A 25,455-nucleotide genomic window follows, 5' to 3' on the forward strand; every position below is an offset into this window, starting at 1 on the left:
GTGTTTAATCTTGCAATAGTGTCAGAAAGCAAAAAAATTCCTCCAAAACACTTTTGCATCTGATTATTAACTCCAATACTAACAATTATAATCAATATTTGTGCAATTATGTTTTTTTTGTAATTTCTCAGAAATTAAGGATCAGTGACAAGAACCTACTCATTTAGTCATTTGGACATAAAAAATGTATATTCCATTTTTTATGTCCACTAAAAAATACCTAGACACAAAATAAGACAATAATTTCCTTGAAATTGATCTTTGTTAAAAAAAAAAAATTAGATTACATTTTGATTTTTTTTTCAATGGGTCAACTTGAGACACATATACTGTTCAAAGACAAATTGACCCACTGATTAAAATCAAGATAAATGAGTCATGTAGAGAGTATTTATGTTTTTCTCCACTTCTACTTAGTGTCCACTCAGTGTGGGTGGAGTTTATCCACAGGAACAGAAAAGATTCCCGTCAAACGTTGTTTGAATACCTGCTTTCTCACAGTTTCCTAGTGAAGTAAAGAGAATAGTGAGAAAGTGGGCTTGTGTGTGTCTGTTGTGTGCATGTATGTGTATGGTGTGTTTGTGTGTGTGTGGTGAAATATGGTTCATAGCTGCAAGGAGACATATAAAATAAAAAAATTTTAAAATCTTTTTTTGCACTTTAACCTGACTGATGGGTCAAATTGACCCGCACAGTATCTATGTAAAAAGTAGATGCAGGGGGGGGGTTGCAAGTGTGTAAAATGAATACATTTTCAATTTATATGTAGAGTGCACCTATCAAGACAAATTGATGAAGTTTCATGCAAAAAAAAAAAAAAAAAAACAACTTCCAACTACAGTATTTAAAAAAAAATAACAAAAACCAAAAAACTTTAAAACGGGTCAATTTGACCTGGATCATAAAAGGATGGTTAATGAAGCTTACCGGAAATTGTGGGTATTGCAAACAACCCCATGGGTGACAACGTCTTTACCAGTAACAAAATGTTTTATCCATTCTTCCTGTTCCGACTTTAATAGTTCAATATTTGGAAGTGTGGCCAAAGCCGACTAAAAGGCTTTATTGACTTCTTTGCTGTAATTTCTAATATGCAGCCATATACAGGCAGATTACCATTCTAGAGGAGCTCAAAAAATAAAAAGACTCACACAGGCATGTGCTACCTGATCTTTAGACTGAATCTGCTCCAGGAGACACTTCCTAAAGCTGCTCATCAAGAACAACTGTTGATGCTACAAGTTGCATTTGGACTCTGTAGCACCTGCTGCCAGGGAAATTACACAATAGCGTAGTATTTGAAAATTGGAAAAGTAGTTTTGTTTTTGTTGAAAATAAAAGAAAAATAAAAGAACGACAGTTTTTATGATATCTAAATTAGTTTTTTATGTTTATTAGAAGTCTGAAGGAAAACTAGTTTTAGCCAAGACTGACAAGCATAAAAATGCCTTGTGCTCTTAGCTCCTAACACAGGTGCATATATGTAAACCAATCATAGTTTATTGCCAATATTTTAAAACTAATGGCTTTTTTTTCTTACAAATACAAATTAAACTCCATTTCTTGTTTGGCTTAGAGATGCTTTGTCAGCACTGGACCAAATGTGAGATGAGCAACTTGGCCATAAGTGCTGCTCCTATATGAAATTGTTATGGATCTAAATGGGTATTAAGCTGAGCAACAACAAAAAAAAAACTCAAATCCATCTCTCAAGACTTTGACAATGAATCACGATGTACAGACCCATGTTTACAAACCATTTAGATAAAAATGGTTGTTTCCATCTGTCATAACAATACAGATGTGTAATATGTTGTCATAGTAACCCCTATTCTCTCCTTTTTCTCTTGTTTTTGCATTAATATAACTTCTGCAACTGATAAAAGGATGAAATTAGTTAATTCATGCAAATTAAACTGTTTTTTAGGTTTTGGGATTGAAATTTAATCTGTTTTTGTAGTATTGTTGGTTTTGTCGGAAGGAATGTTTATATTTTTAGTCGCAGTTACACAAACATCCCACCAAAACCTCTAAGCATTTGGAGTGTGCAGTTTAGCTTCATTATAACATTGATGACATTGAAAACATCTAAATGAGGATTGCATACCACCAAGCCTCACCATGGGTGTGGAGTTTGATTTATTATTTTTTTATCTTTCACAGTACACACGCATCCAAATTCTTATCTTTCATACATTGCACACTTCCTATTTGATGAGGATATTTTGCACCAAAGTTAGCACTTCTATGTTTTTCTCTTTTTCTTTGATGGTATATCTAATTGTCCCTTGGTGACTTCTACATGCGTAGTTGATGTTAAATATTTGTTTCTGACATTTTTAAAAATAAATGAATTAAAATTATTCCTATAACAATATTTGCCATCTACAGCAGCTAGCCTCTGGTACGCACTGAGATTCTGTTTTGCAGTGTTGTCCTCATGCATGTCTGGCAGATCAAGCTTCTTGGCTACATCTATTTACATGCCCCAACAGATGGTCTGATAAAATCAGAAAACATGACTGGAACTGCTGGTTAATCCTTTATTCAAATGAGCCATTGCCTCCTTCATCTAGTTGCCGTGTTCAACACTTGAGCCAGTAATCATTTTTCACATCAGTCGTGCCTCTTGATATTCCTTCCATCAAGTTTTTGGTAGATTTTCTGTACTCCTGCAAGTGAGACAATTCCTTGTCCCAATAGATCTTCAAGTGGTCTGTGCTCTTCTTGAGGGAATTTTAAAAGGCCCCATTCCAGTCTGTTGCATCCTGCCTCATTTTAATCCTGCCTGGAGTGCTCTAATTGTTTCTTTCTCCTCTGAAGGGGCAATCAATCCTGACACTTTTAGTCTGATCTGGCAAGAAGGTTGAAGGTCCTTCAGTTAGGACAATTAATTATGATCAAAAGACAAAATAGTGGAGAACCAGGAAAAAGAGAACAGACAAGGATTATAAAAATGATCCGACCAACAGTGGTAAATGAGACAGATGGAGATTAAACGTTGTGGTATTAAAAGGGATCTGAATAAAACAGAAATTATATTTTGTTATCACATTCAGATTTGATAACATAATACTATCTAAAAATTTTGTGAAAGAGTGTTAATTTCCATACTGAAATTACTTCTGTGTATACTTCTGTGTTTTTTAGGTCACACTTTAACTTCATCATAAGCAAAAATATGAGACTAATATTAGGAGTGTAAATCACCAGTTTCATAAAAATATGATAAAGTGTTCCAAAAAGAGCTATGTAGGTTTGACATTATTATTACTTTTTATTTTTTCCAGGCATTTAAATGAAAAATAAAAGAATTTCCTAATACATAAAATATAAAAACAATTAACCTATTTGTTTAAGTGTTTTTTTTTTTACCAGTTAATTTAAAAGTGCTCTTGATGAGCTTTCAGCCATTACAAAGCAAACCTAATAAATTTTAAACTTCAATAAATTCACAAAAGAATAACATATTTTGAAGTCCATATTTATTAAAGTACAAAATATTTTGTCTCAAACAAAACATTTTAACAGAGCTTCATTAAGGTCACCACTAGACATTTTCATCAAATGCACATGCAGTTCAATCATCCTACATCGTCGTACAGATAATATTGTGGATCAATATTTTCATTTTGACTTGACGTAATTGGATCATTAATCATTTAATTGGTTTATCAATGTAGATCAATGTAAATACTGTCATGAATAATTCCATTGACTAACCACATTTTACTAAAAATGCCTTTATATTGACTACCCAGTCTCAGGTCTGATTACAGTCTAAACTAATCATTCAACCAGAATCTGAAGTAAGCTAAAATATCACAAAAGGCAACGGTTCATGATACAAACTACAGAAATTCAAGAGCAGATCGGAAACAAAGTAACTGATTTGTGGGCCTGGAAAGGATTAGAAACTCATGTCTAAGGATTTCCAACTACAGCAAAGCCCAAAGAGAACAATGATCCACAGATGGAGAAAACACAGAACAGTGAAACTTTCCCAGAAGAGGACAACCTCTAAAAATGACTCCAACAGCACATCAACAACTCATCCAGGTGGATATGGTAATGTCTGGTAGAGTCTCTTGTGAGACAGGATTTTAACTCCCATGTCTAGAGAAGGGTCTTAATGCTGCTAAATATGCTAATGGTGGAAAAACAATTTATCATTACAGGAAAACCGTTTATCCACTGTCATTGGTGGCCATGCTCACTACCATAGCATTCACAACAGACTGCTAACTGCAGTGTAACAGATCAAGGAGGAGGGGAAGGGAAGATGAGCAGTGCCACACAATATTGTGACTGACAGCGCTAAAACCCTCCTTCTGGTTGTTTCTAGTTAACACTGGAAAAAGACAAAGGACTGTGATTTTTTTCACAGATATATTTCTCATACCACACTGTCACAACACAGTGACAGGTTCAACAAGTATGTAATAAAAGACATTTATTACAAAATGTACATACTGTGCCTTTAAAGATACTTTTCGCTTTAGGGGTTTGTGCTGTACATTTTAACCAAGCTGCTTAAATTTAAAAGTTTACTGAGAAACAAAAGTTTTCGTATCCAGCCTCACAGACGAGCTCTTGGTCAGGAAACTGACAGCTGGCAGTCTTACAAGTGACATGCAATCAAAAAAATAAAAAATAAAACAAGTATTTTCATCTTACATCACCTAGCAACCAACGGTGTGCATGCCTTTCAATTTGCTCCTTCATCTACTTTAGTGTGTGTATTAAAGTCTGCAGAATTTTGCTCCAACCTTTAGCCATGAAAAGCCTTGCAGCTTGTCAATGGAAAACGGCCACCTAGAGTTAGACCTTAATGAAGACACAGTTCCTTACACCGCTGCTCACCCTGATGCTGATGGACCCACATTTGAATGATAGCGTGGTTGTTATGAAGATGGAAGACAGAGCTTTCTCTACAATAGGCTCTATCTGTTCTGTCATGCTTGTGTGACCACCGTCTCTACCGTGACACAAACATCTGCTGCCACTGGACAAATGTTTCATGACTGTGAAGTAAAACATGGAAAAAATACATAATGCAATCTCTTACTGCCACCCAGTCCTAATGATGGCCCTGATTCATATCAAATCAGTGCAGGTGAATCAGAAGGCCCAGATACAGAACAAACATGTGCTCATAACTCCATATTATGACTCTCTTCTTATTGTAGACATAAAACAATATAAAAATAGGATGAGGGAAGTTTTTGTTAAATTGTTAGATTTTGTCAGTCTGATCTCTGTGACTGATTCCAGCTGGCTATGGTCAGAGTTTATTGGAATGTTTGGTGCTGCAACTGTTCGTTGCGAATAAGCATGAATCTGTTGACTCTTCAGAACTATGAATACATTAGGTGTCACAAAAAAATGTTCCACAACATCTGCATAAGGCAAATATTACCATAGAGTTGAAGCCAGAAGTTTACATACACTCTTTTCTTCTTACTGTCTGAGGCCTAATCAGACCAATCTCTTGTTTATTTTAAAACAACTGTCTCTTGTTTTAGGTCAGTTAAAAGCCCCAAAATATTTCTATTTCCTCAATTCCTCAATAATGATGGAAATAATGTGCCAGAGTTTAATTTATTAATATCTTCAAATTCAAAAGTTTACGTACAGAATGTTTACTGCATCTATAAACGATGAGGGATGATGCAGTCTTGGCTTTGAAAGCTTCTGATAACTGACTTAATGAAAAACACACATTTGAGTTAATTGAAGGCAAGAAAAATGACTCACCTCACTGTAATCAATGTATCTAATGGCATGAATAAAGTATATTGGTACTTAATGGTATGAATGAATTGACTTGATTGATCGACCTGTGAATGTATTTTAAGGCTGTACCTGAAACTCTTTGCTTTCTTGTTCGATCCGATTGAAAAGACTGCAGAAAATACTTAAGATGTTGGCAAGAAAATCATGTTCCAGTTTGAGTCATCCTGAGGAACAATTTCCAGATGCTAGAAGGTTCAATGTTGATCTGTTTGAATAATTCTATGTAACTTTTGACAAGTGAACTATGTACATGAGAACTAAAACAGAAGCTAACAGTGATGAGCACCAGTCCATTGGTGGAGAATCCAACAGGAAGTTTAAGGTCCATTCCTAGAAGGACAGTATGTGGCATGAAACCAAACAATTCAAATAAATGTTATCATCCAGTCATTCTGTCAGAAGCTTTTTAATTAATACAACATCTGTAGTAATGATGACTGAATGTTAACATTCAGCCATTTTCTGGGCAATCTATGGTGTAGCTTTCATACAACCACATGATCTGATCCAATGTCTGATCCAATAATGGTTGAAAACATCTCTGGAAGTTTTATTTCATCAAAGCTTGTTAGATCTTGTATTTTAAGCTTCCTGCTCTTAGTGATTGATGCATTTCCATCTCAGTGCCATGTGACACATTTCAGCTTAATAGGAATTTAACATCCAGTTTTAATGTCTGCCTTAGAATCAAAGTGCCAAAGTTTCTATCTGTAGATGTCACTTTGTGCTGATGTTCCTGTCATTACGGTGGAACATCCATCACATAGCAGGCAGACATACCAATTTCTGTTCTGACAGCGGCCTCAGCAGACCTGACTCCACTGCAACTGCAAAAAAATAACATGCTTTGTTATTTTTTTTTTCTTCCAAGTCTTTCTTTCTAGACCCAGACAGATTTAACAACTAAACCATTTCAAGTTCCTTGACATCATTTGCAGAATATGCAAAATCTTAATTTAAGCACCTTTCATTGGGCTGCCACCTTATTGTGGTGGAGGGGTTTGAGTGCCCCAATGATCCTAGGAGCTATGTTGTCTGGGGCTTCATGCCCCTGGTAGGGTAACCCCTGGTAGGGTAACCCAAGGCAGACAGGTCCTAGGTGAGGGACCAGACAAAGCGCAGCCCGAAGACCCCAATGATGATTAAAAACATTGGACTTGGCGTTCCCTCGCCCGGACGCGGGTCACCGGGACCCCACTCTGGAGCCAGGCCTGGAGGGGGGGCATGAAGATGAGCGTCTGGTGGCTGGGCTTTTTCCCATGGAGCTCGGCCGGGCTTTGCCCGAAGAGGAAACATGGGTCCCCCCTCCCATGGGCCCACCACCTGTGAGAGGGGCCTGCCAGTCAGACCTGGGGACATCGGGGGCAGTTCCTTTGGATTGGCAGACTGGGGTGGTGGTCCCCCTTTTCAAAAATTGGGACCGGAGGGTGTGCTCCAATTACATGGGGGTCACACTCTTAAGCCTCCCTGGCAGGTCCGTCAGATAGCCCAACCTCAGATTCAGGAAGAGCAGTGTGGTTTTAGTCTTGGTCGTGGAACATTGGACCAGCTCTATACCCTCAACAAGGTCCTGGAGGGTGCATGGGAGTTCGCCCAACCAGTCTACACGTGTTTTGTGGACTTGGAGAAGGCATTCGACCATGTCCCTCAGGGAGCGCTGTGGGGGGTTCTCTGGGAGTATGGGATACCGGGCCCTTTGATACAGGCTTATGGGTCCCTGTATGACTGGTGTCAGAGTCTGGTCTGCATTGCTGGCAGTAAGTTGTGCTCATTTCCAGTGAGGGCTGGACTCTGCCAGGGCTGCCCTTTGTCACCGATTCTATTCATTACTTTTATGGAAAGAATTTCTAGGCGCAGCCAAGGTGTTGAGGTTATCCGTTTTGGTGGCCTTAGGATTGCATCTCTGCTTTTTGCGGACAATGTGGTTCTGTTGGCTTCATCGGGACGTGATCTGCAGCTCTCGCTGGAGTGGTTCGCAGCCGAGTGTGAAGTGGCTGGGATGGAGATAAATGCCTCCAAATCCGAGTTCATGGTAGGGTAGAGTGCCTTCTACGGGTCAGGGGGGTGTCCTGCCCCAAGTGGAGGAGTTCAGGTATCTCGGGATCTTGTTCACGAATGAGGGAAGAAGGGAGCGGGAGATCGACAGGCGGATTGGTGCAGCGTCTGCCATCAAGCGGGCGCTGTATCGGTCTGTCGTGGTGAAAAGAGAGCTGAGCCAAAAAGCGAAGCTCTCGATTTACTGGTCAGTCTACGTTCCCACCCTCATCTATGATCATGAGCTTTGGGTCATGACCGAAAGAACGAGATCGTGGATACAAGAGGCCGAAATGGGTTTTCTCCGCATGGTGTCTGGGCTCTCCCTTAGAGATACGGTGAGAAGCTCACTCAGAGTAGAGCCGCTGCTCCTTCATGTCGAGAGGAGTCAGTTGAGGTGGATCTACTCAGGCATCTGGTTAGGATGCCTCCTGGATGCCTCCCTGGTGAGGTGTTCCGGGCACGTCCCACCGGGAGGACGCCCCGGGGAAGACTCATGACACGCTGAAGGGACTATGTCTCTCAGCTGGCCTGGGAACGCCATGGGATTCCTCCGGAAGAGCTGGAAGAAGTGGCTGGGGAGAGGGAAGTCTGGGCCTCCCTTCTGAAGCTGCTACCCCCACAACCTGACCCCAGATAAGCGGAAGAAGATGGATGGATGAATTTAAGCACAAAAGAGACAAAAAATAGAGCCTAAATGGAGGTTGCTTATATTTTGAAACATAAATATAAATAGGTTTTGGCATGGCAATTTTTAACCAATGTAACTAAAAAACAAATTACATGTGGCCTACATACTATCAGCAGATGCACAGTAAACAACTGAACTCTGCCCCTTTCCAGGAAAGTTTCTAAAGAAATTTCCTGAAAATCCCCTGAGGCGGAAGCTCCACATCCTTTGAAAAACGGCAGCGAGTCAAAGTTAATAATTATACTAAAAGGATGCACTGGTGACGCATTCTCTTCTGACATATCCATTTTTCACACTTGTGTGGCAAGCATTTCCCTCTGATGAATATTTTCGGGGATCAAAATGGAGTGCTTTAAGACGTTATTGGGAGAGTCTCATTGATATTTCACTCACAAGGCGAGAGTCGGCATTTAAGAGCACTATACTAAATAAAAGGATATTGATTTGGCTAAATTAATGCTCGATCTAACCTTCAGGACTGTATGAATTGGGGCAAGTGTCATGTAAGTTTGCTGCAGCTCAGATGCTTTAATAACTGCAGGACAGACTGTACTGCTGCATCCATGTAAAGCTTCTCATGGATGGGGAAAACTTTAAAGTTATAACTTATGAGATGAGAAATAATGAAGGGATATCAGGCTGGAAACTTGCTTCTCTCTCTTGACCTTTATTTTACTTACAAAATTGCTGAGTTTGACCCACAGTGGCTGGAGCGTGGTTTTATAGGTTCACGTGGGAGCCAGCTTGTAAATGGTAGACAAGACGATAAATTCCCACTCTGTGAAAATGTCAGGAAATTCATTTGCGGCCGTCATGATGCTCCTGGAAACACGACCTGAAATGTGAATAGAACATGACTGCACCTGAGTTGACCTTTGTCAGAGAAGCAAGTGCTGGGTATGACTCCTTCCTTTTTCTGTATGTTATACACTGAGCTAAATAACATGAATTGAACTTTTAGACCTTTGCACAAGTCAAAACATAATTGAAGAAATTTAGGTAAATGAAATAACTACAATTAATCCATTTGTTTACTGCCACCTTCACTTTCTCTCTTTAGCTAGGTCTGAGCACTTTAAGCTCACGTCATAAAACGATAGTTAAAATGCAATACCACTAGGGGGGGACCACGGACCACAGACCACCAGTGCTCTGGGCACCACAGTTTCAGAAAGACAAAAACAAAAAACATTTCAAAACAAAAATCTGGGTTTAATCAAAAGTGCCATGATATGTGTGTTTGATGGTGGACCCAAATACAGAGAGGCTGTGGTGGCAAGTAGATTTCGCTTTTTTTTTACTTTTTTTAATGCAGAAAACCTTACAAAAAGCCACAAATGAGAACAGGAAGCCAGAGCAGAACAAAAACCATAAAGCCAGGATAAAAGTCAGTAGAGAACACGGGGAAGAAACAGGACAAATAACAAGATATAACTGGAGGGACCAAGAAAAAAAGAGAGAGAAGAAGTGTTTAAGTACTGGGGGAGTGAATATAAAACAATGGGCCTGTGCTGATTGGCTAGCTGATTGCAGGTGTGAGGGGAACAGAAGGCAGATTGAGGAGATAGAGAGAAAGAGAAAGAGAGAGAGAGACAGACAGAGAGAGAGAAGCTCGGGGCGAAGGAGAGTACACAGGGGACTAGGAAATAAATGATGAGAAATAAACTAGAATCACTTAGAAGGCATGAACTAAAATAAACTGAAACAAGACTGATCAAAATAAATAAACCTCAAAGCAACTCAAAACATAACAAAAAGTATATTTAATACCAGTTGATAGGTTGTTTATTTCAAAAAGTGCATTTAATCTTGTGCGTGAGTCTTAATTGGAACACAAATTCTAATATACGGACTACTTTTTAATAACGTACCAACTGACTAAACACTCTTGGGAAACTGGGAAAGAATAAAACTGAGCCAATAAAAGGGAGAATTTCACCAACGTCATTTCACGTAGCAACAGAAAAGTTCATGAAGCTCAGCTCTGGTCCAGGAATACGTTGCTCTGTTGATTCTTGCGAGCAGAAAAAATGTAGGGGCAGCAGCAGCATCGGCCCTGTCTGTGAATAGACACTGCTGTGCACTTTGTGACTTTTTGACACCTCTCATTTCCCATTAGAAACATCACAGGGCAGACATGTACAACAAAATAGACATGAAAAGGTTTTGTGTCACAGTAACCTGTAAAAAACCACATCTGTCATGCTTGATGTTTTAGGGGATCAGCAGAGAGAAGATGTCAGGAACTCTGTAGAACACAGACACAAAAATCATAGAAACTGTGTTTGGCTTTTTTCTTGACAGATTTGTCACAGATGAAATGCTCCACTCCTACATGATGAAGACATTCATAAAACCACAAGGATTAGGGTGCATCCTTCTGGCATCATTAATCACCATGAAGACTAATGATGGAGACAGTTACACAAAGACAGCAGATGAGAGAGGATAAGCAGTCAGTTAAGGATCTGTGAAGACCCAGTTAGTTTGTAGAGAAGTTTTGAAATATATATATATTTTTTTTACATTTTCCTCTATGTGTCCAGCACATCTTAAGGATTGTTTATGCCCATCCCCATGGCAACCACTGATGTAATGCAGCAATCTTCCTTGAAACTGTTCAGAGGTAAAAATATGCATTTTATTTTGTGTATATTAAAAAAGAAAAATGCATTTGACAATTAATTTTGGTAGGTCCACAAAATTACTCCTGCAAGAATGCAGAAAAAAAGGCTCTTGCTCAGATTTAAACATCATATCACTTTTTTGTACCATTAGTCATCCCCAGCCTTTGCTTTTAGCCCGTTATCATATTCTGTAAGGTTTTATTGTATGCACAATCAGTATGTCTTCTGCACTGACAACAAATACTTTAAAATAAAATTTCTGCATCAGTACAGAAATTACAAAACGTTGTTCAACTCAAATTTGGCCAATTTTGTTGAGCTAGTTTAGTTGCCTAATTTTATCATTGCAAGCAAATTAGAATCGTCAAATCATTTTAAAATAAGAAGAAGTGGCAGTCGGTAACTTTTAAAGCTACCTTTCAATGAGTTTGGTTAGCTGTTGGCTGGATGTTTGCCAGCTAACAGCTAACCAAAGCTAAAGGCTTGTCTCTAATCTTGCAACTTTGAAATGAAAGTCTCATAGCAGTTAGTGAAGTATTTGTCCCATAAACACATAATGAAATAAAGACAACCTTGGTAAATACACACATAAATACCTAGTATGGCATTTAAGGGAAAAACAAAAACTTTATATATTTCCCTAAAATACATGTGTGTGCTCCACATTCATATATTGAATTTTATGTGAACCAGGAGCACTAACAAGTAAACATTTTGCTGCGTTAACAAAAAAAACTCTCCTGAGTGGATAGGGCCCAACAGAAACTTGTTAATCAAGTTTCTGTTGATTAACAATGACCATCATTGCATCCTGAGAAAAAGTGGGGAAGCTCCGTTGTGAAGTAAAGAGGTATAATGTGAGATTTTGTGTCTAGAAGATTGGCTGATGTACTTAAAAGGAATGAAAATGCAATTAAGTGGAGGTTTTGACGCAACATTGAACACAGCCAGAAAGTTGAAGCTTTGACATCGATTGATCTTTTCTAGTGGCCTATGACCATTGCAACATGGCTTAAGGACAACGGTCATAACAAACCCTGACCTCAGTCACATAGAAATATCAGGAAATAGCTGACAATGCAAGACGAAAGCAGTCTCCAACCCTGACCCAATTACAGTCCTTTTCTTTTTTACATTTTTTTGTTACATTTTTTTATTCTCTTCATCAATATTGTGGAATTTAGCAAAGAGAAAATTTTTTTTAATACTAGGTGCCCAGAAAAAAAAACAAAAAAAAAAAAAAACTATGCATGCATTACTCTCTGTCTCCATTTTAAAAGTGAGTTACAATAAATTTTGATGTATCTAATGCCTTTGAAAAAAACTCAAAAGTGCGGGTTGTTTGAATGCAGGGTACAAAGAGAATCCTGGTTCTTTGTGACAATGCAGAGGTGCTGTGGCTTCTGGAACATGTTGAGACAGCTTTCATCCCCTCACACTCACTCACATGTCAGAGCAGGTCCTTTCTATTTTTACACCGCCACCGTTTGACATACACACCTCTGTCTTTTCTGCTCTCTTCTGACAGGAAATAATTCACTTCTCATTGGAGAACTTCTAAATGTGTACAAATCCAATTCTTAAGACATGATCACTCTTTGAGTGTTTTCTTAATTGTGCTAATAAAGAAATTGGTATGCTACCCAGTGTAAAAAAATATATTTAGAATCTAAATATTTATCTTTATTTCTTTATTCAATAAAAACAATAAAAATATGAAGATACCTACAAATGTATAAACGGAGTTTATACTACTTATACAGGAATCCTAGAGTTGAATTTATTACTTTTTACTGCCTATTTTACTAACTCTACAATATTTTTACTAGCAACGGAAAATTCGATTACCTTAATTTTGGGCGATCGGTGATCAACTGATATTTACACATGAAGCCGATCTTATCCAGATCTTATCCAGCAACACATCATTCAATTAAATTCAAAAATACATTATTGATAGCAAAGGGGAATTAAATGTTTGTGAAACTCATTACATTGACTTTGAGCCAATTCTGTATACTCAGTAACTCCATGGCCTCCTCCATGAAAGCTCTTTTATTGTTTCAGACTTCCTTTGGCTGACTCATGGTCCAGGGTTTGTTATTAGGGAAGTTCAGAAGGAAATAAATGAAGAGGGACATTTATAAATTAATGTTTAAAACAAAATGACTTCCTTTAGACCTGCCTCAATATAACAACACAGAAAACCGAGAATCTTTAGAGATGTTTGATTTGAGACAATACATTAATTTCTTAGGCATTTTTTGAAAACGTAAATACAGTGGCAGTTTTTGACATTTGGGAAGTTGCCCAAGGCAGCATCAGTAAGGGATGGAGCACCTGAGAACTAGAAAATAAAATATGTTATGTTGTCAGTTGTCCCACTAGAATGCTTGCTACTATGCATGTGTAGGACAGTAAGTTATCCTTTGTCGATGTTGAGTGCTTCAAGACTAGATTACCTGTTTACTGCTATAATAAAAAAATAAAAAAATAAATAAAAATTTTAAATCAGATAGCTTGCACTGTAATTTGTTGGTGTGGCAAAAGGAGGGACTTTCCCAGAGCACCACTCCTGTAAGAACTATAACTGGGCACATAAATATATTTCAAGTTTCCAAGTTAGGCAGTGTGATTAATCGTGATTAATCATGGCACTACATGTGATTAATCTCATTCAGATTTTTTATTCATTGACAGCTCTAATATATAGATATACATGTGAAATAAATTGAATTATTGTTTATTTACTACTTACTTTTAAAGAGTGTTAGTTAGTGTTAGTTCCTTTCCATCATAATAGCATTTAACAAAATATAATGTTTGTTGCTTATGTCAAAATTGCAGTGGTTCTCAAAGTGGGCAGTGCCCTTGCAGGGGGGACACGATGAAAAAAAAAAAAAAAAAAAAAAAAAATCTCAAGCAACTGTTCATGTTTTAACCCCATTTGGTCCAGAGGCTTTATTAAAGGTATATATGATAGCAAAGCTGAAAATTGTTACAAATTAAAAAAAAAAAAAGAAAATGTTTGTAACACTGACAGCAAAAAATACTATTCTATAGTTTAGAACAGGGATCCCCAAGTCCAGTCCTCAAGGGCATCTCTGCTCCAAAATGTGTAGAGATGCATCTAAATTCCCTCACCAGCATCCAATCAGCTCTGCAATAGGCTGGTAATGAGCAGTTTATTTGATCCAGATGTGTTTCAACAGAGATGCATCTAAAAGTAGCAGGATGGTAGCCCTTGAGAACTGGACTTGGGGACACCTGATATAGAACTAAACAAATCAGTTACACAAAAGTGTTTCACTGTAAATATAGTTTGTAGTTTGTTTTGTTGCAACCTGAAGTATAAAATAAACTTCAGTGGAGTTTGGAAACAAAATATGTGCATAGGTTTATGTCTGGTTGAACGAAGTGTGTGCCCAGTTGATTTTTTTTCTTTTTGGGGGGGGATTTTATTGTAATCCATTGGGGGGCCCAGAAGAAAATCTTTGGAAACCACTGGGCTACTGTGTTATATTTTTTATCACGTGAAGGACTTTCAACTGCCTTGTTACCAAAATCTGCTGTACAAATAAACCCAACTTGATTAGTCACAACATTCCACTAACATATGATGAAGTTTGAGGGAAACATGTCCTCCAACAACATGGGAAACATGTTCCCCAACAGTATTTGTTTTACTTTCAAATAAAAGTAAAAACAAGGAGTCATATCATAGTTGCATCTCTGACTGACTGCAAACCAGACTGAAGAAAGTGAAAATCCTTTGCATGTCACTTCTCAATTGGAAAGCACAAATATATTTATAACCTCAAAATACAGGTCCCTGGTGGCAGTTCAGACTTGTTGAGCCTGCAGCAGTGATGGCACTGTTTAGCCCTGTGGACCTCTGATCAGTTAGTGATTAGTGACTCTGTCCCTTTAAGCCCTGGTCACTAGTCATAGCAATTGCTGGACAAAATCTTGTTGGAAACTATGAATAGTCTTGAGCATCCATCTCAGTTTGGCAAAACCAGCCATTCCTTCTAGATGCTTCTCTGAGTTTGTGCAGAAGTCCTCCATTCAGTGTGCTGCATTTGTGAAAGCTTTGGAATGCTTTTGGTATTTAGGTCATCTCTGTCTCAACATTTTTGGTATTGAGAGAAAGGGAATACTTTCGCCTAAACTGCTGACATGTGCATGACATGCGGGCTCGATGAGGTGGATAACATTTCAGGAAAGGTTGATGACGCTGAGCTGAAAAGTCCACATAAACTATGTTTGTGTCTGTAGGGAAAGTTCAGCAGTGAGATCCTCATTATAACTGCATCTATTTCTGACTTGTTTGTCTATTAGGGAAACTGCAGAGTAGTTGTGTTTTAGTTTTTATTGTTCCATGACCAGAAAGCTTAAGGGAATATACAAAATCTATAAAGTGATGCAAGTTGCTGCAGTTTCAGGATACATCACCTGCTCTGCAGCTGCAGATTGTGTCATTAGTCCCTCTTCCTTAGAGTTTTCATGCCAGGAGTGTCCGCAGAATATAGTGCATAAAGTACTTCGTGGCAGAGTACAGTAGAGTCACAAGTAATTTTTCTGATACATCTACTTTGTTTAGATATAATTTTGTAACGGAAACATTCACCATAACAGTATAAACTAGAAAATTTCTGAAGAAATTTAAACAAGACCTGCCAAAGTGTGCCCGTTGGTTGGAACCCAGCGTTCTGATGCTAAAAATTAGCATCAGAACGTTAAAGTAAGCTACAATGTGGAGAGTCACAAGCATGTTGTGACATGGACTTACTCCATTCAATATGTCAAAACTAGTGTATAAGCTAAAATTAGACAAAATGCTAATGTTAACCTAAATGCTGGCAATGGAATGTATGGTATAACTAGCATGTTGTGTTATATTCACTTCCTCCATTCAGTGTGCTAAACATGGCTAATAAATGAAATGATTGTTAAAAAAGGTTATTTTAGGTAAAAAGGCTACTACTAGGGTGCTAGTAAGGGGCAGTGGACTGCTAATGTTTGTGCTAATGTACTACCATCCGATTTGTACTTGTGTAAAAGTAAAAATCAGATGTCCACTATATGGCACCTTGTTACCAGAAAGAAAGCTCATCTCTTAGCAACAGATTAACAACAAATATTGTAATTGTTCAAAAAACATAAGATTTCCTTTGCTCTTTTAAACACTACTTACCATATACTACTTACTTCTTAACAAGAATTGTACATTTGGTAAATTTGTCAGAAATGTTTTTTTTTTGCCATTTGTCATGATTTGAGTTTTTTTCTGTTTTCATTTTGAGTTTTTCTGTGTCTCTGAGTCCCCATGTCGTCCTGTTTTCCCCTTGATTGTTTCCCAGGCGTATCTTGTTCCTTGATTACCCTCAGTGTATTTAACCCTACCTGTGTTCTTTGTTCCTTGCCAGGTCCTTGTCTAAGCAGCCGTGTGTTGTCGTTTGTCCTTCGTATGTCCTGTTGCTACCAGTGCTAAGCCTCTGCCTTCTGTTCTGCTTCCATGATTTTGGACTGTTTTGGATTTGTTTGTACCTCATTCTCATCATTAAAACCACATTTTTTCATCTCATCCTGGTTCCACCGTGTTCTGCCTCACCACTTCACACCGCACTTCATGACACCATTGGTGGTAAATATATATATATATATATATATATATATATATATATATATATATATATATATATATATATATATATATATATATATATATATATATGTAGCCTATATATAAAACAGACATTAAAGACAAAAGTAAAAATCATATTAGTACTTTATAGCAGTTCGTTACCAGTAAAAAAAGAAAGAAACTCATCTCTTAATATAATAAAAAATAACATTATTGTTTATAAAACATTAACTCTTGAAATACCGCTCATCAGCTTTAACACAAAAAATGTACAATTGGTAAATTTTGCAAAAGTAAAAATCTGATGTTTACTTTGTGGGACTTTGTAACCAGAAAACATGCTCACATCTTAACAGATCAATAACAAATATTGTTATTGTTCCAAAAACAACTTTTTTTCTGCTCTTTTAAATACTACTTATTGTATACTAATTACTGCTTAATAAGAATTGTGCATTTTCACTGTTCTGCTACCTGCAGACTTATTTTTCTTTTTTTGTCATTAGTGGAAAATATTCTCTAAAAGTAAAACTTTGAGTTATACTTTGTGGCAGTTTATTGCCAGAAAAAAAACCCCTCATCTCAGCACCCAATTAATAACTAATATTATTGTTTATAAAACATAAGCTCTATTGAAATACTGCTTATCTCTTGTTAAGATTTAATTAATAATCTATAAAAATATTTAAAGGCTGGGAGACCTTTATTTGCCCCCAGGATCTGTGTTTCCTTTTTGGAGCAGAATGCCTGAAGCCACAACAGCCCTGATAGGAGGAGGCGAGAAGAATTGGGAGACAGATGGCCTGGAGATAAGAGCTGAAACCTAGCAGGAGAGTGGATCAAAGAATTGAAGTTTCTGACTTAGAGCAGGGGTTCCCAAAGTCGGTCCTCAAGGGCCAGCATCCTGCACGTTTTAGTTATCTCCCTGGTAGTACCAGCAACCTTTTCAGCACGTCAATCTTCTTCTTAGGCCTTCTAACGAGCCACCGTTTGATTAAACCAGTTAGAGAACTAAAACATGCAGGATGCCGGCCCTTGAGGACCGACTTTGGGCCCCCCTGACTTAGAGGACCACTGGAGCAGCAGTTTTATGACTTTAGATATGCGATGACAGGAATCTTCTTTGTCGTAGAAAGAATTACAAGTGTGTTTTAAGAAGACAGGATGGCACCATTGTTTGAGGGGACATGTAACTGACTGTGTTGACAGCTTTGTTTTCTGTTTGCCATTCCTTCTATGCAAATGATTTGTAAATTAAGCCACGCCTCAATGTAATAAATATGAAATTGCAAAGGAACACTTTAGAACTAGTCCAGAGACAGAGATAAGGAGATGTCCCTGGGCAGAGTTCTCCGTTCAATTGTAAGACTGTATAAGGAAATTTAACCATCTCCCTGTGTATTTTTGTCCAGCGAGAATGTCAGGTAATAGATCTGACACTCCTTATACACAAGAAATTTACAGTTGATAAATTTTGAAAAAGTAAAAATCAAACATTTACTTGGTGACATTTGTTAAAAGAAGACGTGTGTAGTGGGAAAATTTTAAGGTTACTATGATTATTAGCTGAATCTATGCGTGGCATAGTGGCAATCCGGCCACTAGTGCTCCAACACCCGGTCGTCAGTTCCTCCATGGTGACCAGTTGGATAAATCTCCACGGCAACCAGTCATCCAGTCCACCGGTCCTCCACTACTAAACCTGTGATCTGTCCAGCTCCGTCTCACGCATCAGCTGCACAGCTGCCTCTTTATTACTGGGTTCTTGGTCTGCACGCCGCTAATGGAGAACATCTGTGCTGCTGCAGTGGGCGTCTCCAGGTATGAGTGGTAATGTCACCTCAAAAGCAAAACAAAATCAGAAAAACATGCAAAACAATGAACCAAGAATTTAATCCAAACTAAATCTAATAAGAAAAGTAAATTACTTCAAAGTATTACAAGCAATCCAAACAGCAAAGTAAGAAACATGAAATTAACTTTGAAAAAAAAAAAGAAAGAAAACGAGTCCACATTACCACATTAGGACAGTGGCCGAGAGTAGAGGAGTAGAGCTTGTGAGTCTTATGTCTGGTTCACATGGCATATTTTAAGAATTGTCAGCCGATTTCCCAAACCACTGTGAGCACAAAGGAGCCGATAAAAGTAAAAGTTCTATCGATTCTTGTGTCCAGCCACACGGCAGGCGCAACAACCACTGATGAACCGATTCCTCTAATGAACATCCCGATTCCAGAAGAAAATCCCGTAAAACCCCAACATACCATACGTTAATTTAGAATAATCAAACACGAATGACGATGTAGAAGCAGTATTGATAGTTTGTGGACTCATTTTAAGCGATAAAAGACGTAACTATAAGAAAAGGCATTTGATAAAAGATGGGAGCAGCCACTCTATTTGCTGCACTGTGATTAGGAGGTGATTGTTTTTTTTTTCATAGTTAACATAGTCAACAAGAGTTCCAAAATTGCCCAAATAAACATCCATGTTTATTAAGCACATGTTATTTTCCACATATCATTTTCAATGTCTGCCGGACTCTCGGTTGCACGGTTTGGTATTCCCCTCCGTGCTTCCATTACTGCGTTTTCTGATTGGCTACCTGTAACATTCAACAGGTCGCGTTCTCGCTCCCAGTTAAGGGAAACCAGGCGAAAAAAAATTTTTAATTGTGCCATATGATCTAGGCTTTAGCTTACACACCAACCTGGGCCCAGTAAAATAGCCAAGTCTTGATTGGTGTGCAGTGATGAAAAGGTTGGGGACCACTTCTCTGGAGTCTTCAAATAAATACTGATTAAGAATATATGCTCTCTATGGTTCTTGAAGCAGTCTTCCCTCAGTCTTTGTTAAAGTAACATTTCCATAACACGTGCTTATGTCTCAGCAACAGGTTAACTCCAAAAATTGTCATTGTTCAAATAAAAAGAAGATTACTTCTGCTCTAGGTCTAGGGAATTGGATCACTTTAGGCTGCAGCGTGTTTCAAGTTTCAAGTGTGTTTCAATGACTTGAAATGCTTCGCAAGGCATGTGAATGCTCTCCTATGCATTTCTATGGCAGACAACAATTAAATTAAATTAAAATGTAAAAGCACAGAAGAAGCCTGCTTATGTATATATGTCTTTAAATGGGATTTAAAAGATGAAAGTGAGTTTGCCAGTCTTATCTCCTCAGGGACATTATTCCCTGAGGAGATGAGACCAAAAACCCATTAGTCTTCTACACGTCCCGTTTTTAAATTCAGAAAAGGCAGAGGTTGTCGTCTTTGGGCCAGAATCAGAAAAAACAATCGGCTTAGTTAGTGATTTAATCTGGATGACATTAAATTAGCTTCTGCATTAAAGTGAAGATGTGTCATTTAACTCCATTTTGAACAGATTTCTTTCATCTTTCCTCCTCACAGAGCTTCCTTTGCAAACAAGTCCTCAGCTCCTTCAGACAAGCCAGCATCAATTAGCAAACACCTGCCTGGTAGAACTCTACTCCATCAAGTGGAGCATAATATACAAAATACTTTTCAGTTCAGCACTGGTAAAAACATTGATAAAGGGGCCATTTTGTGATGACTTCCTACAGGTGGAGTTTCAGAAAGAGCAGGAGTTTCTTAAAGAGACAGAGGCCTCAAGTCTTTTTTTTTTTATATGTACAGCATTTCTATAACAACTGAAGGTAACACCATTACTTGGTTGTGTTTTAAAATGGATCTATGTGCCTAAAATAATATGTAACATCAATCCACCCATCATTATACACCCTTATGTCGGATCGCAAGGGGCACTAGTGCCCATTATCAGCGGTAAACAATGAAACTATAAAAGTCTTGATTTATCCATGTGAACTTAGACTGAAACTTGTTGACATGTGACTTCAAAAAGTAAGCATGAATACACATTCACATTTGAACTTGTTTCCATTGATATAAGTTCCATTGATGGTCATAAACCATGTCCTTCATCATATGAAACTCAAATTGGGCTTCTGAAGATGAGCTGATTATAAGCGACCTGAGGGAATTGTGTTCAGTAATGACATTGATTTGTGTGTGTGTGGGGGTGCATGCGTGTGTGTTTAGGTCACACACCTTCACAAATATGCCCTGTCTGACTCCATCCATCAGTCTAACTACACATGAATCCAGTTAATTCTTCATTATCATTAACCTTGGCAACTACCCCCATAAGAACACAGCCATCTGGTAATTCTTTCAAAACTTGCAATTTAAGTATTTTTCATCCTCATGCATGCAAACACACAACACCAAGCATAGAAACGATAAGCCACAGTCTCTGCTGGCATTCAAGCACAACAGAGGACTAATGTTCGCCTCCCTCTCTCTGAGGAGACGAGCAGGGCGATAAAAGTTGGAGCCTCACACGTCTACTTCAGTTAATGAACCTCTGCCGCTGGATCCTTGTTAATGGATCAGTCCATTATGATTAGTTCATGATAGCCACGGTGCCGCCAGTCATGCCGACATTTGTCATTTTACACGTGGGATTGAGCCTTCGTCATTATTCACTTCAATCAATCGATGAAGAGGCACGGCTTAATTTGAGTCTGATTGATGAAACAGAAGATAATGTCTTCAGTTCAGTTATTGCTGCCATATGGTGCTTCATGTCTGAGATGGTCTGCAGGTATAACACATGCATCAATTCAGAACAATTATTCACAGCAGGCTAAGGAGGCACAATATGGCATGTTATTTTTTTAAACGAGGAAAAGTGGAGGATGAGAACACCAAATTCAATAATGCAGATGATCCAAAAGTTGCTTTCAAAGCAAACTGGACTTCCATTACACGTCAGCAGGAATACAGGCAGATCGTCTCCATGCTATGTTGCATTAATGCAGTGAAATGAGCTCCGACCAAGTACAGATTTATTTATAGATTTATAATAGTACTTGGAAATGAGCAAATTTTTAGAAGCCTGACGTTCCTGTTTAAAAATTTCTTTCTTGTTGATTGTATGCAATATTAACATCACTACAATAAAATAAATAATAATAATAAAAATTGAGCTTATTTAAAAAAGTAGCACAACCTTATGCAGTAAGAATTTTGAGTTTTCTCAACGAATTGCCATCTGATTTTCCTAAGTATAATTTTGTTGTTGTGCCTATTACATTTACATTGTTTATTAAATTTTCTCAACTCTTTATTCTTAATTGTGTATATATTTGTGGTCTTTAGTTCTTGTTTGAACTGAAGACTACATGTTGACATGAGAAATAGAAAATACTGATACCTGTTGCTTAAAAATTACATATATGGTTATATGTGTACACCAACTTCCACGAATATGTTTTGAAGGACATCAAGAGTGTACTTCTGAGTCTTTGGGTGCAAAATGTTTACAGCACAGAAAAGGCCAAAAATATTTGCCAAAGCAGTTATTGAGCAGGGTTTCCCCTAGTGTACTATAAGCCTGGCGGCTGCCATGGTCAAGAGTCAAAAGCTGTATGCCTTATCTGTCAAGAAACGGTTGCTGATTTTAAAGAAAACATTGTCAGCCGCCACTTTTACCCTGGCTGGACATGGTAACTACAACCAGTCAACGCAAGGACGGTCGTCTATGGCTCTGAGAATGGCAGCAAGTTTCATCTCCCTTCACACAAGACCCTGAAACGGAACCTTAGGAAATGATTGATCTCCAATGTGACTCTGTCTTAAAGGAGAAGTCTAATTATCTTAAACTGGATGAGTTTTATGCTTCATGAAGTGCAGCTAAATTTCCAAATATCCAGAAGATGGCACAGAGGATGTTGGTGTTGTTTGGCTCTACTTACGTGCTTCGAACAGACTTTTAGTGTGATGAACAAAACACCCTACAGAGCATCGCTGACTGATGAAAACCTCAGATCTGTTCTGAGAATTACCACAACAAAACTAACCCCTGACTTTGATGCACTGGCAAAAAAGGGAGATTAACAACACTTTTCCCATAAAAGTGAATGTAAGTATTAATACTGTAATGCTTTCTTATACTTATGTTTGATATGTATGCATCTGCTGCTAGCCCGGCCTGGCAGTCAAATTTTAAAAGTCAATGTGGCCCCTGAGCCAAAAGGTTTGCCCACTCCTGGTCTAGCAACTCCAAGGCAGGTAAGTACCAGCAGGAAAAACAAACAAAGAGTTCATCTTAAGTAAACAAAATTAACTTTAAATTGATATAAATACTTATGTTAACTAAATGTAACAAATAGAAAAAATGCATCTATATTAACTACTAAATGTTTTTATTGAAACTAAAGTGTTGATGTGTTTGTATGAAAAAAATTAACTGTGCATAAAAAGAGTTATCAATACAGGAGTGGCCACGGATTTGGCCATCACACTACCATTTATCATCTTGAGGTTCAGTTGTGTCTCTGCTTCCGTCTCAGCACTATCATTCTTATTTCTTATTACCTGTTATAATAAATAGAGAACCCTGTTGCAATTGCACCACCTCTGTTTTGTCTCTTTGATCCCAATCAGCAATTACCCCCCCCCCAAACCCCAACCTCTATTTTGGACTCCTTCTTTCATACAAGGACAAAAAGCCATAGTTTTTGTATTAAAGTGTTTAAGAATAACACTCTCCACAACATTATGTATAGGTCTTTTTGCATGAGTTCCCAGACTATTATTTATTCTATTTTCGGATAAAACACAATGTATCCTCTATTTTCCCAGTGTTCAGACACTCATATAGGTGCACCTGTGTGGCTTGATGGTCATAGAAATTCCAGGACTGGCTATTGGCTTCTTGTTAACCCAACAGTAGTTATGTTTTGTGGGTTGCACTTCATGCTATTTGTACACACTGAAACTGCATTGCACAAACTGTCATGTTGCTGCTCTGATTGGTAGGACTTATTTTGAGGAGAAGTGAGCACACCTCCAAAGTCAATACATCAGTTTCATCATCAATGGTTTCTGAACGTATATGGGATGTTTCTGCACATCCACCATCAGTTTTGGTATCAAGCACAACAAATTAGCTGTAGTTTCATCAGATTAGTCTAAAACGCAGATTAAGCTTCTTTGTGCATAGAGGGATGTGTGTTGCTCTGTGCCAGTTTGAGAAATAATCTAACATGCATGTAAGATTTATGCACGAAAATTCTCTCTGATTTTAATAACCATGTGAAGACTGAAGTTTTTTTGTTTTTGTTTTTTTATTAAAGCCTTTCTCACCTACCAATCTGAAAGTCTAATCATGAAAATATTGCAACAGAATGAACATGAAAGCAGTAGAAAGCAAATAATGTGTAGACTGCCTAAGTTTAAATGTGAACTTGTACAAGCTAGATTTGTGTGGTTTTTTTACATGGAAGTTTAAATTAAATATTTGGAATTTTTTTAGGACACAAGCTGCTCCTCAGTCCTGATGTTTTACACCTTAGACCTTATAATCTCTGCCACATGGTGTGAGAGTGAAAAGGCTCTGATTGGCCTTTTCACCAGTAGCATCAAAGTGTCATGTTCATAGATGAAAGCATGGTAGGCTGCTTTGAAAACCACACAGGAGTGCAACCATGAAGCTTTGGCAAAAAAAAGTTGCAAAATAAAGTTGATTTAACCTGAAGAACAGAACTCAACTAACGTCATAAGACAAATCTCTTGTTAAACGATTGGAAATATTCAATCTTGGGCAAACGGCCATTTGAGTGAGCCATTTTGGTAACTCATTATACAAGCACCAAAACGAACAAATAGGGGTGCACTGATTGTGCCGTAGTTTTCTGACCGATCGTTGATTACGCTCTTTAAAGATCCTGACCTGCTGATTGCAATTTTGGCCACTACTGATTTTTTTTCTGAATATAGCGAGAAAGTGGCTGAGCTGGCAACAGTGGGGTGACTATTGTTAATTTCAAACATGCAGACATGATCTAATGGGTTAGTATGTCTGTCCAACCTCTCACCGCAGAGCAACAGAGGACAGTAGTTGATCTTTAGACCTTTGTTGTGGTAGATAAGATCATACATAAATCGGTTTAAAATTGGCTTCAAATGTAAATATTTACCAATCATCAATCTCCCAATATAAAGGAAATCAGGGCCAATTTATCAGTGCACCCCAGTACATTTGGTGTTGTTCCACATAGAACACAAAATAGTACCACTGAAAAATGTTTTGCTTTTACTAAATACATTTCAGAACAGACTGGAAAATTGTATAGGATGGGTATCTCAATTTCCAAAAATGCTATTATTGATATGAGAAAGTGGCATTTGAAAACAGCATTTTGTTAGCAATCAGGTTGTTATTAAAATTTGTTCCAAATACATTTCAGTGTGAGAAATTAGCAAATCCAGAAGAAATCTGTAGGTGGCAAATACTATTGTACTTCAAGAGAACCATGCATTCAACATTCACGTTTTCCTCAGGTCTTGTCATCAAATTTCATGGTAATATATATCTTTCCAATAAATCCTCATAAACAGATAAGCCAATCTCCATTAAAAAGGACCTACTCAATGGCAGGAGTCCAGTTGATAACACATCGTCTGATGGTGTTGTTTACCAGGGCGTTGCTTGCTTTATGATCAGAGGTCACTCACACTTCTTGTGCGTGCTTGCCAGATCATTGAACAGTGCTGCGCATGTTAAGCAGCAGGCTATTTGCTTCTACAGATTGTAATATTCACAAGCAGGACTGAG

Source organism: Gambusia affinis, linkage group LG21 (genome assembly GCF_019740435.1).
Source record: "Gambusia affinis linkage group LG21, SWU_Gaff_1.0, whole genome shotgun sequence".
Classification (NCBI taxonomy): domain Eukaryota; kingdom Metazoa; phylum Chordata; class Actinopteri; order Cyprinodontiformes; family Poeciliidae; genus Gambusia; species Gambusia affinis.